This window comes from Bactrocera neohumeralis, unplaced genomic scaffold (assembly GCF_024586455.1).
Source record: "Bactrocera neohumeralis isolate Rockhampton unplaced genomic scaffold, APGP_CSIRO_Bneo_wtdbg2-racon-allhic-juicebox.fasta_v2 cluster09, whole genome shotgun sequence".
Lineage (NCBI taxonomy): Eukaryota > Metazoa > Arthropoda > Insecta > Diptera > Tephritidae > Bactrocera > Bactrocera neohumeralis.
This window is the reverse complement of record NW_026089622.1, coordinates 28532030-28547095: the sequence shown is the minus strand read 5'-3', so window position 1 is coordinate 28547095 and position 15066 is coordinate 28532030.

Genomic DNA, 15066 nt, shown 5'->3' with positions numbered 1-15066 from the left:
CCCGAGGAATTACACCCTTTTTGCACAAATTTTGAATATCATGCAGCTTTCGATTACAAATTGGCAGCTTTTTATTGTATTTGCCACTAAACGAAAAGTTGAACACTTCTTTTTGAGGTATCTCTATGTCCGGCAATCCCACAGCGAAATCAAACTCATCTGTCTTTGGAGCAATTTCCACAACGACTGGTGGTTTCGTGTCATAGCCTGTTGATATTTACCTTACTTACTTCACTTACATTATATAAAAGACGATACTCACTCAGATGTTTAAAATCCATATTTTTAATGAACAAACTTTCTCTGCGAAATGAATTTGCAAGCTGAAATTTCAAATGACTACAATATTTCCTTGGCATTCATGTAGTCAAAACAACGTAAAAATCGCATAGGCTACTACTCTTGTAAATTTCTGATAAAACTTTCGAATTTGTATTGAAAATAAAACAGCTTATGTGGAGTACAGAAATGGTCGGAATAAAACTATTTTTCAAACAATAGTGTATATTATTATAAGCTATTTTATGAGTTAAAGTTTTGATAAATTGTATTTATTTCTACAGGCTAAAATGGAGTATAATGCGCATACACTACTATTCTTTTAACAACTTTGCAGTAGCAATTTCAAGCAAACTAGCGCATATGAGCTTATACACTTATTGAAGGAAACATGAAATTATACACCATTTTTTCCAATGACATTTTGACCCACTTTGTGGAAGTAGAATTTGACGAAATTTTGACCAGACTTAGAATCAATGATGGAGATTCTATATATGCAATAAAAAAATAATGGCGTATGAGCACATACGCTATTGTTATATCGAGGGGACGATATATAATAAATAAATGTATCTAAGCAAAATACATATAGCATATGTGTAATCAAACCTAAACAAATAATATAATATGCAGTTAGTATAATAGTAAGAACCATCTAATAAGTTAGTCTTAAGAGTATTAATAAACAGTACACATTTTGGTGTAGCTCAATAGTATATTCCTTTCACTCTTTTTTAATTCATGTAAAAATTAACTGAGATCTCAACCGGACCAAACCAAAAGCCCACATTTTATTCCGAAAGGAATAAAACTAAAAATTTCACAGAAAGTGGGACTTCCAGCACCAAATACATGAAAAAAGTGCAGAAACAAATGACAATGGATATATGTATAAATCCTGTTACAGCAGAGAATACTTCCAAAATGAATCAATAGCAGATCCTGAAAAAACGGACAGCGGCAAATTCAGCAAGATTCAGAACAGAACCTGGAACAGCGGATAGCGACAATTCCTGAAAAAGTGGAACAAGGTAAATAAATATAGGTCTTAAAATAGTGGATAATACTTTCACCAAGATTCGCAATAGACCCTGAAACAGCGGACAACGTTGATTCCTGGAAAAGATAAAACAAAAAACCCACATTCCCACAAATAGGAGACCCCAGCATCACTACATACCAAATTAAAGGATGGGAAATATTAAACAAATATCAAAAGAAATCTCAAGGATCAATCTCAACAACGACAACCTCCATCAGTCTCAATGGACGTGGATCGACTTTGTCAAAGAAAAAATTCAGCAATTGATAATTGACGGAATGACATAGCCAATAATTCCAAAAAAGGCACCGAAAACACGGCAATCCAAAAACTATTCAAAACTAAATCATATGAAAAGAGAAAGCATCATAAGAAACATGCAAAAATTACTAAGTATATTATATGAAAGGGTATTAAATATAAACATAAAAAATTAATCAAACACTTACAATATTTAGTAATTTTACGCGGACTTCAAGCCTTGATGTTTTTAAATGAGGACATTTCGTATGATAAAAACAGAATGTATCTAAACAACATTAAAGAAAATGCACCAAAACAACCTTGAGTTTGAATACCACAACAGCCTTATCTTAGCACAAAGGAAATGTATCTAAACAAAATATATATTTGTAAACAAACCTAAACAAATAAAATAATATATATCTGTATCCAAACAATCCATCAATTAGTAATAAGTAAACATTCTAGTTAAAATAGCAGTAAGAACCATGTAATAAGTTAGTCTTAAGAATATTAAGAAAAAGTAAACATTTCGGTGCAGCTCTAAAATATATTCTTTTGACTCATTTTTACTTCATGTAAAAATTAACTCCTGCGTGTACTTCATTGAATTTTCGTTCGGAAGATCTTTCTGCCGTGGATCGGTGGGGTGTTAGCAGCGAAGGCTCAAGTGGATAGCCAGCGTCACCTATGAAAAAATTTATATATTTAATGATTAAAATATTTAATTAAAAATGTACCTAGCATCCAAATGTTTCTTGTGCCCCGATATACTCCTGATCCATTAAAGTTCTTAAATGACTGGTGTTCCAAATTAATAAATCGTTGCAGGCTCCAGGGTGTGTAGCATCTACATATCTTATCTTCAATTTATCATCACATGCCTTTAAATAAACTTTTATTAACAAACATATTCACACAAGAAAATTTCTTTAATTTACCAGGAAAACATTCATATGATGCAGAATTTCTGTTGTAGTGTAAGTGTTTATTACTTGTGGGAGCTATAATTTTTACTTGCGTGTCATCCATGCAACCAATGATGGCAGGAATATTAAATCTTTGGTAAAAATTTAAATTTATTTCCTGCATCTCCTTTTTAGTAGGCCACGTTATCCACAGAGATTTGACTCGAATACGTCCAACACTTCAGAAAGGATTTCACTTAAGCTGGATTGTGATAAGCCAACATCCATTTGCCTGCCTATACCTTTTTGATACGCTCCTTCTCCAAAAAGTCGCAAACAAGCTGATAGTTGTACAACTGAGTCAATTACAAAACATTTTTTGCGCCATTGGCAAGCCATTTTATAATACTTCCAATAAGTATTGAAATGTAGGCTTGTTAATTCTATATAACTGTTTAAATCTATATATTTTTTGAGAAATTTTTATGTATTTCTTAAATAAATTTATAAATAAATAAACTTACATTATATTGGGTAATTGTTTCAGCCAACTGCTGGGGGGATTGTTTTCCTCTTCCAATATATTTGTCGCAAGTACACACATTTCATTTTACACTATTAAATTTTTTTAACAATTTAAATTTTTACATTTTAGGTGACGAAAAGTTAGAACAAAAACATCTGTGACAAATTATTTAAGTTTACAATATTTAAATCGAAATTCAAACACAAGCCTTCGTTCACGCGAAGATAAAGCTAATTGTGAAATCATAAGCAAACATTTGTGAAATATTAATACCACTAATCCATTATAATACCATCCGTGGAGGATGGAGTCATGTGTGGAAGATCACGCAAGTGAGGAAAGTTCTCTGATCGCCATTCACTTGGGAGTGGCCAGAAACGATTATTTTACACATGGCTCAAGCAGCTCACTACTTCCGGTTTTTGACCAAGTATCCTCTGGGTAGCCTAAGAACATCCGTTCGAAGGCGAGCTAATGTGAGAAGGCGAAACACCCCCTCCGCAGGGTTGTGCGCTGGGTTTAGGACCCGCCACGTAAAAAATCTTACCAATGAAAATTAACAATCAGCCTCGGATGAGAGACCCACTTTTGATGACGACCATGGCAAACGAAATAAGGACTACGATTTGAGGGCACGCACCTGGATGTCCGGACCTTTAATTGGGAAGGTGCTCCTGCCCAGCTGGTTGATGTCCTCGTTAGAGTGAAGGCTGACATCACCGCCGTCCAAGAAATGCGATGGACGGGACAAGGACAGACACAAGTAGGTCCAAGTGACATTTACTACAGTGGCCATATAAAGGAGCGCAAGTTTGGTGTTGGATTCGTGGTGGGAGAGAGACTCCGGCGCCGAGTACTATCATTCACTCCGGTGAATGAGCGTCTAGCCAAAATCCGCATCAAAGCGAGGTTCTTCAACATATCGCTGATTTGCGCCCACGCCCCGACGGAAGAGAAGGACGATGTGACCAAAGATGCCTTCTATGAGCGCTTGGAGCGCGCTTATGAGAGCTGCCCCCGCCACGATGTCAAAATCGTGCTTGGCGACTTTAACGCCAGGGTGGGCAAAGAAGGTATCTTTGGCACAACGGTCGGTAAATTCAGCCTCCACAACGAAACCTCCCCAAATGCGTTGAGGCTGATTGACTTCGCCGGGGCCCGAAATATGGTTATCTGTAGTACTAGATTCCAGCATAAGAAGATTCATCAAGCTACCTGGCTGTCTCCGGATCGAAAAACTACCAACCAGATCGATCATGTTGTGATAGACGGAAGACAAGTCTCCAGTGTTTTAGATGTGCGTTCGCTCCGAGGTCCTAACATCGACTCGGACCACTATCTTGCTGCAGCTAAGATTCGCACCCGCCTCTGTGCAGCAAAAAACGCATGCCAGCAAACACAAGGAAGGTTCGACGTCGAGAAGCTGCAATCACAACAGACAGCCGAACGATTTTTACTCGGCTTGCATTCCTGCTCTCTGAGAGCACTCGTCAACAACTCGGTATAAGGGAACTGTGGGACGGCATTTCAAACTCCTTACGTACAGCTGCAACCGAAACCATTGGTTTTCGGAAAGTGCAAAAGAACAACTGGTACGACGAGGAGTGCCGTGTCGCAGCGGAGAGAAAACAGGCTGCCTACCTCGCAACGTTACGATCGACCACAACACGTGCGGGATGGGATAGATACCGGGAGTTGAAAAGGGAAGCGAGACGCATTTGCAGACAGAAAAAGAAAGAGGCTGAAATGCATGAGTACGAAGAGCTTGATGAGCTGGCCGACAGGGGTACTGCTCGAAAATTCTACGAAAAAATGCGGCGGCTTACAGAAGGTTTCAAGACCGGAGCATACTCTTGTAGAACCCCCAAAGGTGATCTAGTCACTGATGCCCAGAGCATACTTAAATTATGGAGGGAACACTTCTCCAGCCTGCTGAATGGCAGTGAACGCACAACACCAGGAGAAGGAGAACCCGATTCCCCAATCGATGACGATGGAGCAGACGTTCCATTGTCCGACCATGAAGAAGTTCGAATAGCAATTGCCCGCCTGAAGAACAACAAAGCGGCAGGGGCCGACGGATTGCCGGCCGAGCTATTAAAACACGGCGGCGAAGAACTGATAAGGAGCATGCATCAGCTTCTTTGTAGAATATGGTCGAACGAAAGCATGCCCAACGATTGGAATTTAAGTGTGCTATGCCCAATCCATAAAAAAGGAAACCCCACAATCTGCGCCAACTACCGTGGGATTAGCCTCCTCAACATCGCACATAAGGTTCTATCGAGCGTATTGTGTGAAAGATTAAAGCCCACCATACCCAAACTGATTGGACCTTATCAGTGTGGCTTCAGACCTGGAAAATCAACAACCGACCAGATATTCACCATGCGCCAAATCTTGGAAAAGACCCGTGAAAGAAGAATCGACACACACCACCTCTTCGTCGATTTCAAAGCTGCTTTCGACAGCACGAAAAGGAGCTGCCTTTATGCCGCGATGTCTGAATTTGGTATCAACAAAAAATTAATACGCCTGTGTAAACTGACGTTGAGTAACCTCAAAAGCTCCGTCAGGATCGGGAAGGACCTCTCCGAGTCGTTCGATACCAAACGAGGTTTCAGACAAGGCGACTCCCTATCGTGCGACTTCTTCAACCTGCTTCCGGAGAAAATAGTTCGAGTTGCAGAACTAAATAGAGAAGGTACTATCTTCTATAAGAGTGTACAGCTGCTGGCGTATGCCGATGATATTGATATCATCGGCCTCAACACCCGCGCCGTTAGTTCTGCTTTCTCCAGGCTGGACAAGGAAGCACAGAAAATGGGTCTTGGCTCTCACGTCACTGTTGACAGTCATAACTTTGAAGTTGTAGGTAATTTCGTCTTTTTAGGAACCAGCATTAACACCACCAACAATGTCAGCCTGGAAATCCAACGCAGGATTGCTCTTGCCAACAGGTGCTACTTCGGACTGAGTAGGCAATTGAAAAGTAAAGTCCTCTCTCGACGAACAAAAGCTAAACTCTATAAGTCGCTCATAATTCCCGTCCTGCTATATGGTGCAGAGGCTAGGGCGATGACAACAACCGATGAGTCGACGTTACGAGTTTTAGAGAGAAAAATTCTGCGAAAGACTTATGGTCCTTTGCGTATTGGCCACGGCGAATATCGCATTCGATGGAACGATGAGCTGTACGAGATATACGATGACATTGACATAGTTCAGCGAATTAAAATACAGCGGCTACGCTCGCTAGGTCATGTTGTCCGGATGGATGAAAACACTCCAGCTCTGAAAGTATTCGACGCAGTACCCGCCGGGGGAAGCAGAGGAAGAGGAAGACCTCCACTCCGTTGGAAGGACCAAGTGGAGAAGGACCTGGCTTCGCTTGGAATATCCAATTGGCGCCACATAGCGAAAAGAAGAAACGACTGGCGCGCTGTTGTTAACTCGGCTATAACCGCGTAAGCGTTGTCTACGCCAATTAAGAAGAAGAGAATCCGTCACCTAATGATGCGCTTTTCAAAAAAACTTCGGGGTTCAGATTGGTGGTTTAATCCAGTACAAGAGCATCTCGATGTGGCTCTTCAATTGAGTATTTCTGTAACTTTTGCTTTCTTGAGTGAATAATGCCAAAACCAGTAAAGAGCATAATCGTAACTTCTAACCCAAAAAATCTAAAAGAAGCATTTGAAATTATAAAATCGAACGGTTATTTAAGTTATACAATCTCAAATTTAAAAAGTAGACCACAACAAGTTCATGAGAAAAACGGACGGTGAAATAGCTCAAGCGTTTTTGAGAAATAAGAATTATTTTGTGATGCGTATTTGTTTAGTATTTTTTAAAGATACACTTAACAAAACTTTACCAATTGCCTGTACCGGATACTTGAACTTGCGGAAAAATTAGCGAGCGAAATAGAAACGCGTGCGATATCGATTGCGGTCTAATTACAATTATTTCTTTATTCCAGTTCATCTAGTTGCTTAGCCTAAATCTTAAAACTAACGGGATACAACAGTTGGAATGGAAGTATACAGGTATGTACAAAAAAGAGGTGAGTAATTCATTTTGTTAACTTATAGTAATAGATTAAGGTAAGTATGTTTCATATTATTAGGGTAAGTAAATGAAAAGAAAACTTTATAATGCAAACATAGTATTTAAAAAATATATTTAAATTTAACTTAATTAAAATGTCTTTCGTTTTAGCTGTGGACATAAGTCACTTGACGCAACACCGGCCACATTGACAGGATCAGGATCCTTCAACTTCCATGGGCAGTAATGAGAGTTTATGAATTGGGCGCTTAATGGTGCCCGCCTTGGTTGCCACGTCTGCCACTCGTACCTTGCCGTCTTGGCCTTCGACGGTTGCGACGACGCGTCCGAATACCCACTGCTGCTGGCTGCGAGGACGAGATCGCATGGCTGCAGGTTGCGTTTGGAGTGCAGCCACTTGTTGCGTTCCTGAAGGCCCGTCATGTAGGTTTTGGACCACTGTCGCCAAAACTGTTGCTTGAGACAGCAAACAAGTTGCCATCTCTCGCAGCAACGAATTGGGTCCGTTGGCACTTGTGCTGGTGGCAGTGCTCGCAGAGGACAACCGATTAGAAGGTGCGCTGGAGTGAGTGCCTCTCCGTCGTTGGGGTCCCGTCCCAACGGTGCTAGGGGACGCGAATTCAAAATGGCCTCCACTTCGACCAGTAGTGTTGAAAGCTCTTTTGTTGTTAGTAGAGCGTTGCCGAGTGCGCGAACGATTAGATGCTTGGCGGTCTTCCCCGCCGCCTCCCATAATCCGCCGAAGTGCGGCGCCCTAGGTGGTATAAAGCCGAAGCTGAATCCTTCTTCGGCTGTGAAACCCATTAGTTCTGGGGTTTGCGCTAGAAATGCCTCCTTCAGCTCGCGCAGCTTGCGGTCGGCGCCGACAAAGTTGGTTGCGTTGTCGCTGAATATTTTCTGTGGCATCCCTCGGCGACCAATGAACCTTTTGAGGGCGAAAATAAAAGAATTAGTAGACAGGTCCGAGACTAGTCCTAAATGTACTGCTTTTGAAGAGAAGCAAACGAAAACTGCTATATAAGTTTTTACGTGTTTACATGTTTTTACGTCGACCACGTATTTTTAAAGTTGTATATATGGGACCACAAAAATCTACGCCACATATCAGAAAGGGTCGTACGCTCGAAGTCTTTCAACTGGCAAATTTCCCATTATTTGGGTTTGCAACTTCGGCTTGTAATGAAAGCAGTGTGTACAATTTCTTACGGTTCTACTGCAAGCTTCTCTGGCATTAATTAGCCATATTCGTTCTCGAAGAAGCGCAACCAACGCTTTTGCCTCAACGTTGTGATTTCAAAAGTGCAGGAACCGTAAGTAAGTGATAACGAAATGCGAATTTTTATTCAGTAACAATGGGAATTTGGCATCGTATGGGAGAGGTGCATTTAATATGCGACCTCCTACTCGGATTAATTTAAAAGAAAGCGACGTATCCGAGTACTCATGCAAGAACGGATTGAGTTTTTGCAAGTTGGCAGGTAGCGTCGTGCCTTTCGTCAGTTTTTGGATTTCACTCGCAAACTCGGAATGTTGAATCACCTGGACAATTTTCAAAAAACTCAAGTTTAATTCGTCTGCAGTCAGAGCTCTTCCTACAGTAGGCATTTTTGGTCGTCTGATCTATCGCAATAAATATGCGACCACACGAAGCAACTTTTGATGAGAAGAGAATTTTTCAATCAGCTCCATTATATGTAGTATTATTGTTCACATTTGCAGACAATATGAAAGCGTTTTTCTTCTTCTGTAAGCGTTTTCTGGGGAGAGCCGGAGGTGAGCGTTAACTGGCCATAAAGCGGGGTCTTCTAAGAGGAACTGTGGACCACCAAACCATATAGAATTATTCAATTCGTCCATTTTTTGTTTCATTGGCACATGTCGCCACTGTACATTATCAGTCAATTCTTGGATTTCGGACACTCTATTTGCGACAAAGGTTTGTAATGAAGATGGATGCGTTTTTACCCAGTGCAATACAATTTCAGAGTCTGTCCAAAATGTAATTTTCTCGAATCGTCGACTCAACATTGGTGCAACTCGTGACCATAATTTGGCAAGAAGATGTGCTGACGAGAGCTCAAGACGCGGAAGAGACTTGGTCTTCAGCGGAGCCACTCTAGACTTTGCAGTAAGCAGCATACATTTGACACCACTAGCAGATTGGCTTCGTATGTATATGCAGCATCCATACGCTCTTATTGAAGCGTCGGAGAAGCCATGGATTTGGCATATAGCAGTCGACTCTAGGTTAACATACCGATGAATGCTAATTGACGAGAGCTGCAGTAGGTTGGCTTTGAAATTCTGCCAGCTAGTGACGAGTCGAATCCAAAGCTCTTGCAATAAGATTTTTGCTTTGGTAACTAGTGGGGCTAATAATCCAAGAGGATCGAAAAGGCGAGCAGAGACTGACAATATGTTCCGTTTAGTGGCTCGCAGATCATTAAAGTTGGCATCCAAAACAAATCGAAACAAATCCTCTTTCGGCAACCAATGTATTCCTAGTGTTTTAGTTGAGTTTTTGTCATTGGAGCTTAATGACTTTTCAGTGCAATCACTGTCGAAAAATTTTGGGGTGGTTCGAAAATCGCTTCGTTAAGGTGACTCCTGCCGAGTTTAATATTTTAATTACTTCACTTCTTATAAGATCTAGAGACTCAAAATTTTCAGATCCCGTCAATAAGTCATCGACATAAAAGTCTCTTTTAATGGCCAATGAACCGAGTGGGTATTTAGTTGTATTAGCATCGTTGAGCATTTGTAAACACCGTGTTGCGAGAAATGGTGCAGCCGCAGTAACGGTGTTAAGTCGAAAAATTTGAATATGCTCTGAGGGATGCTCTCTCCACACAAAAAGCTGACAATTTCTGTCTTCTTCGTGCAACATTATTTATCATAAACTTTTTTGAGACTTGCCAACGCTTTCGGATAATTTTCATTCGACATCTGAAACGCTTTAACTTGTCCCAGTGCCTCCCCAGATAGACAATTTACCAAATGGTTAAATTTTTCAATATCTGGGATATTTGGATAATTATGAACCAAGCTCTCAAACAAACTCATAAAATTTTTAAATTCTGAATATTCTCCCTTGAATTTCTGCAAATTCATTTTAAGGAACCTAGAGCTGTGAGAAGCTAAGAAAGATGTTTCGGTAACGAAACGAAAACGAAAAAATATATATATGTCGATTCCCAAATATACGAAAGCCAAACCAATAGCAATAAAGGTTGGCACCAAATATATTTGGAATCGGTTACGAAAACGAGAAAAAATAATATCGATTCCCAAGTATACGAAAGCCAAACCGATGAGTTATGCAAAATGAGCAATAGCACAATGTATAAATAGGCGTGTAATGTGAAAAAGGAGAGCCAAAAACTGAAAGTGTGCGTTTGCAGTTTTATTATTATTGTTTTTTGTTTGCACCACTTTCAACTATTTTTTTTGAAACTGTAACACAACTTTTTTTTTTTGGGTAGGCCAAAAACGTTTTGTGCCTTTATTTGCGTCCACCACTGTACCGCAATAATAAATCACAACAAATCTTGTTTGGTGAATTTCTCACTTTACGCTTTGTATACGTATACGCACACACTCCACAATACTTCCCTTTTCTTCTTTTCTGATTTTTTACCCTGAGGTAAGCATACGGGTAAGTATTTCAGCACTGCACTTTACACTGTATGTATGTATATATGTATATATGTATGTATGTATATATTCTTCTTTACAGGTTTCACTGCACGCAATTCGTATATCTATATGCACTTGTACATATATATGTATAATTGGATTTTTAATCCTTTTTATAATTTTTTTTTGTGTGTTATTTTTTGTTTTATAATTCGTTGTTTTTTCACCTTCACTGAACCGTGAACACCGAGATTCCGAAAACCGAACACCGAAAAGGCACACTTGGCAATTGGTTGCGAAAACATCTTTTGCACTATTATTATTTCACTGAGTGTAAATATTAAGCTATATTTTTATTTTTAAGCACGCATTAGTCCCTGCTTGGGCGCCATGAAATATCTCAAGCGTTTTTGAGAAATAAGAATTATTTTGGGATGCGTGTTTGTTTAGTATTTTTTAAATATACACTTAATAAAACTTTACCAATTGCCTGTACCGGATACTTGAACTTGCGAAAAAATTAACGAACGAAATAGAAACGCGTGCGATATCGATTGCGGTCTAATTACAATTATTTCTTTATTCCAGTTCATCTAGTGGCTTAGCCTAAATCTTAAAACTAACGGGATACAACAGTTGGAATGGAAGTATACAGGTATGTACAAAAAAGAGGTGAGTAATTCATTTTGTTAACTTATAGTAATAGATTAAGGTAAGTATGTTTCATATTATTAGGGTAAGTAAATGAAAAGAAAACTTTATAATTCAAATATAATATTTCAAAAATATATTTAAATTTAACTTAATTAAAATGTCTTTCGTTTTAGCTGTGGATATAAGTCACTTGACGCAACAGACGGAATTCCGAACAGGTACAACAATATTAATGTCAGTTTTCTAATTTCAACCCAATTTTTTTGCAATCCGGACAAGCTCTCTACATGAGCCCCAGTCGTATAGAATGCAAAATAACAACTAACAAGCAAACCATAGTACGCAATACAGTAATTCAACTTTATAAAAAAACCAAAACAAAAGGTCTTTTCAAAACTAACCTGCACTTGAGCCAGTGGACTTTATGCACGAAAATACTCTGTTACAAAAGTGCACTCACCTTTTATTTATTCACTTCACAACTAATAATGAAAATGAAAAAATATAGAAAAATGGTGTTTATCTGTCCGTGTGGATATTTATACAAATGGAGGTTTTATTTAAAAAATTCATGAAATTGTACACGGATTTTCAATTAAATTAGATTATTTAAACTCAGCGGGTATCGCAAAGGACGGCAGAAGACAAAAGCTGGACGTGAAAACTTAAGACCGATCGCTGTTAATGTCGTAGAACGAACTGAGCGGGATATGTTCATCGGTCCTTCTTTATTCCCGTTTGTGCTGAATCAGATGGTGCGATTGTCGTTGGTGTACATGTGTGTAGGTGTCGGTGTGTGGTGCTCTCATGAGTAGTGTAGAATGTGAGTTGTAAGCGTAATATGGTGAGTGTGGTGAAGGTTGCGTGTCAGTGGTGTGAGATTGAGTCGATGTGTTGTGCTACAGTTGTGTGTGTGTTGAGGTCGGGGGAGAATACTCATTTATACAACTCTATATGGTCATTAGTACGAAATTGAAAAAAACTAAAATTTATTATAGATACTGGTGCTGAATGGTATAATATACCGTAAGGTTTGTGATGAAAGATTCAACAATGCACCCACTTTCAATATCAAACTCCTAACGGAAATGTCTCAACAAATATGAGGTATAGGGCAAGACTTTTTAAGGAAGTTCGGAAATAAAATAAATTTATCGACATCATTGAATTTACATTTAACGATTCGTGGTATTTCTAAACAATGTAATGCTTAGCTTAAATGCTATAGTTAATTAAAGAACTCCGAAGCTTGTTACAGACAATGTGACACTACCGACTTATTTTTGTGAGGAAGAAATATACCAAGTAGAGAAATATTTAAAAAATCAAAATTTGCAGGTTTTAGCTGTCAAACCAGGAGGATGGAGTCATGTGTAGAAGTTCACGCAAGTGAGGAAAGTTCTCTGATCGCCATTCACTTGGGAGTGGCCAGAACCGATTCTTTTACACATGGCTCAAGCAGCTCACTACTTCTTTGACTAAGTATCCTCTGGGTAGCTTAAGAACATCCGTTCGAAGGCGAGCTAATGTGAGAAGGTGAAACGTCCCCTCCGCAGGGTTGTGCGCTGGGTTTGGGACCCGCCACGTAAAAAAACACCCTTAATGAAAGGAAGCAACAAGCCTCGGATGAGAGACCCCCTTTTGATGACGCCCATGGCAAACGAAATAAGGACTACGATTTGAGGGCATGCACCTGGAATGTTCGGACCCTTAATTGGGAAGGTGCCCCTGCCCAGCTGGTTGATGTCCTCGTTAGAGTGAAGGCTGACATCACCGCCGTCCAAGAAATGCGATGGACGGGACAAGGACAGACACGAGTAGGTCCTTGTGACATTTACTACAGTGGCCATATAAAGGAGCGCAAGTTTGGTGTTGGATTCGTGGTGGGAGAGAGATTCCGTCGCCAAGTAGTATCATTCACTCCGATGAATGAACGTCTAGCCACAATCCGCATCAAAGCGAGGTTCTTCAACATATCGCTGATTTGCGCCACGCCCCGACGGAAGAGAAGGACGATGTGACCAAAGATGCCTTCTATGAGCGCTTGGAGCGCGCTTATGAGAGCTGCCCCCGTCACGATGTAAAATTGTGCTTGGTGACTTTAACGCCAGGGTGGGCAAAGAAGGTATCTTTGGCACTACGGTCGGTAAATTCAGCCTCCAAGACGAAACATCCCCAAATGGGTTGAGGCTGATTGACTGCGCCGGGGCCCGAAATATGGTTATCTGTAGTACTAGATTCCAGCAAAAGAAGATTCATCAAGCTACCTGGCTGTCTCCGGATCGAAAAACTACCAACCAGATCGATCATGTTGTGATAGACGGAAGACAAGTCTCCAGTGTTTTAGATGTGCGTTCGCTCCGAGGTCCTAACATCGACTCGGACCACTATCTTGCTGCAGCCAAGATTAGCACCCGCCTCTGTGCAGCAAAAAACGCATGCCAGCAAACACAAGGAAGGTTCGACGTCGAGAAGCTGCAATCACAACAGACAGCCGAACGATTTTCTACTCGGCTTGCACTCCTGCTCTCTGAGAGCACTCATCAACAACTCGGTATAAGGGAACTGTGGGACGGCATTTCAAATTCCTTACGTACAGCTGCAACCGAAGCCATTGGTTTTCGGAAAGTGCAAAAGAACAGCTGGTACGACGAGGAGTGCCGTGTCGCAGCGGAGAGAAAACAGGCTGCCTACCTCGCAACGTTACGATCGACCACAACACGTGCGGGATGGGATAGATACCGGGAGTTGAAAAGGGAAGCGAGACGCATTTGCAGACAGGAAAAGAAAGAGGCTGAAATGCATGAGTACGAAGAGCTTGATGAGCTGGCCGACAGGGGTACTGCTCGAAAATTCTACGAAAAAATGCGGCGGCTTACAGAAGGTTTCAAGACCGGAGCATACTCTTGTAGAACCCCCAAAGGTGATCTAGTCACTGATGCCCAGAGCATACTTAAATTATGGAGGGAACACTTCTCCAGCCTGCTGAATGGCAGTGAACGCACAACACCAGGAGAAGGAGAACCCGATTCCCCAATCGATGACGATGGAGCAGACGTTCCATTGCCCGACCATGAAGAAGTTCGAATAGCAATTGCCCGCCTGAAGAACAACACAGCGGCAGGGGCCGACGGATTGCCGGCCGAGATATTCAAATACGGCGGCGAAGAACTGATAAGGAGCATGCATCAGCTTCTTTGTAAAATATGGTCGGACGAAAGCATGCCCAACGATTGGAATTTAAGTGTGCTATGCCCAATCCATAATAAAGGAGACCCCACAATCTGCGCCAACTACCGTGGGATTAGCCTCCTCAACATCGCATATAAGGTTCTATCGAACGTATTGTGTGAAAGATTAAAGCCCACCGTCAACAAGCTGATTGGACCTTATCAGTGTGGCTTCAGACCTGGAAAATCAACAACCGACCAGATATTCACTATGCGCCAAATCTTGGAAAAGACCCGTGAAAGAAGAATCGACACACACCACCTCTTCGTCGATTTCAAAGCTGCTTTCGACAGCACGAAAAGGAGCTGCCTTTATGCCGCGATGTCTCAATTTGGTATCTCCGCAAAACTAATACGGCTGTGTAAACTGACGTTGAGTAACACCAAAAGCTCCGTCAGGATCGGGAAGGACCTCTCCGAGCCGTTCGATACCAAACGAGGTTTCAGACAAGGCGACTCCCTATCGTGCGACTTCTT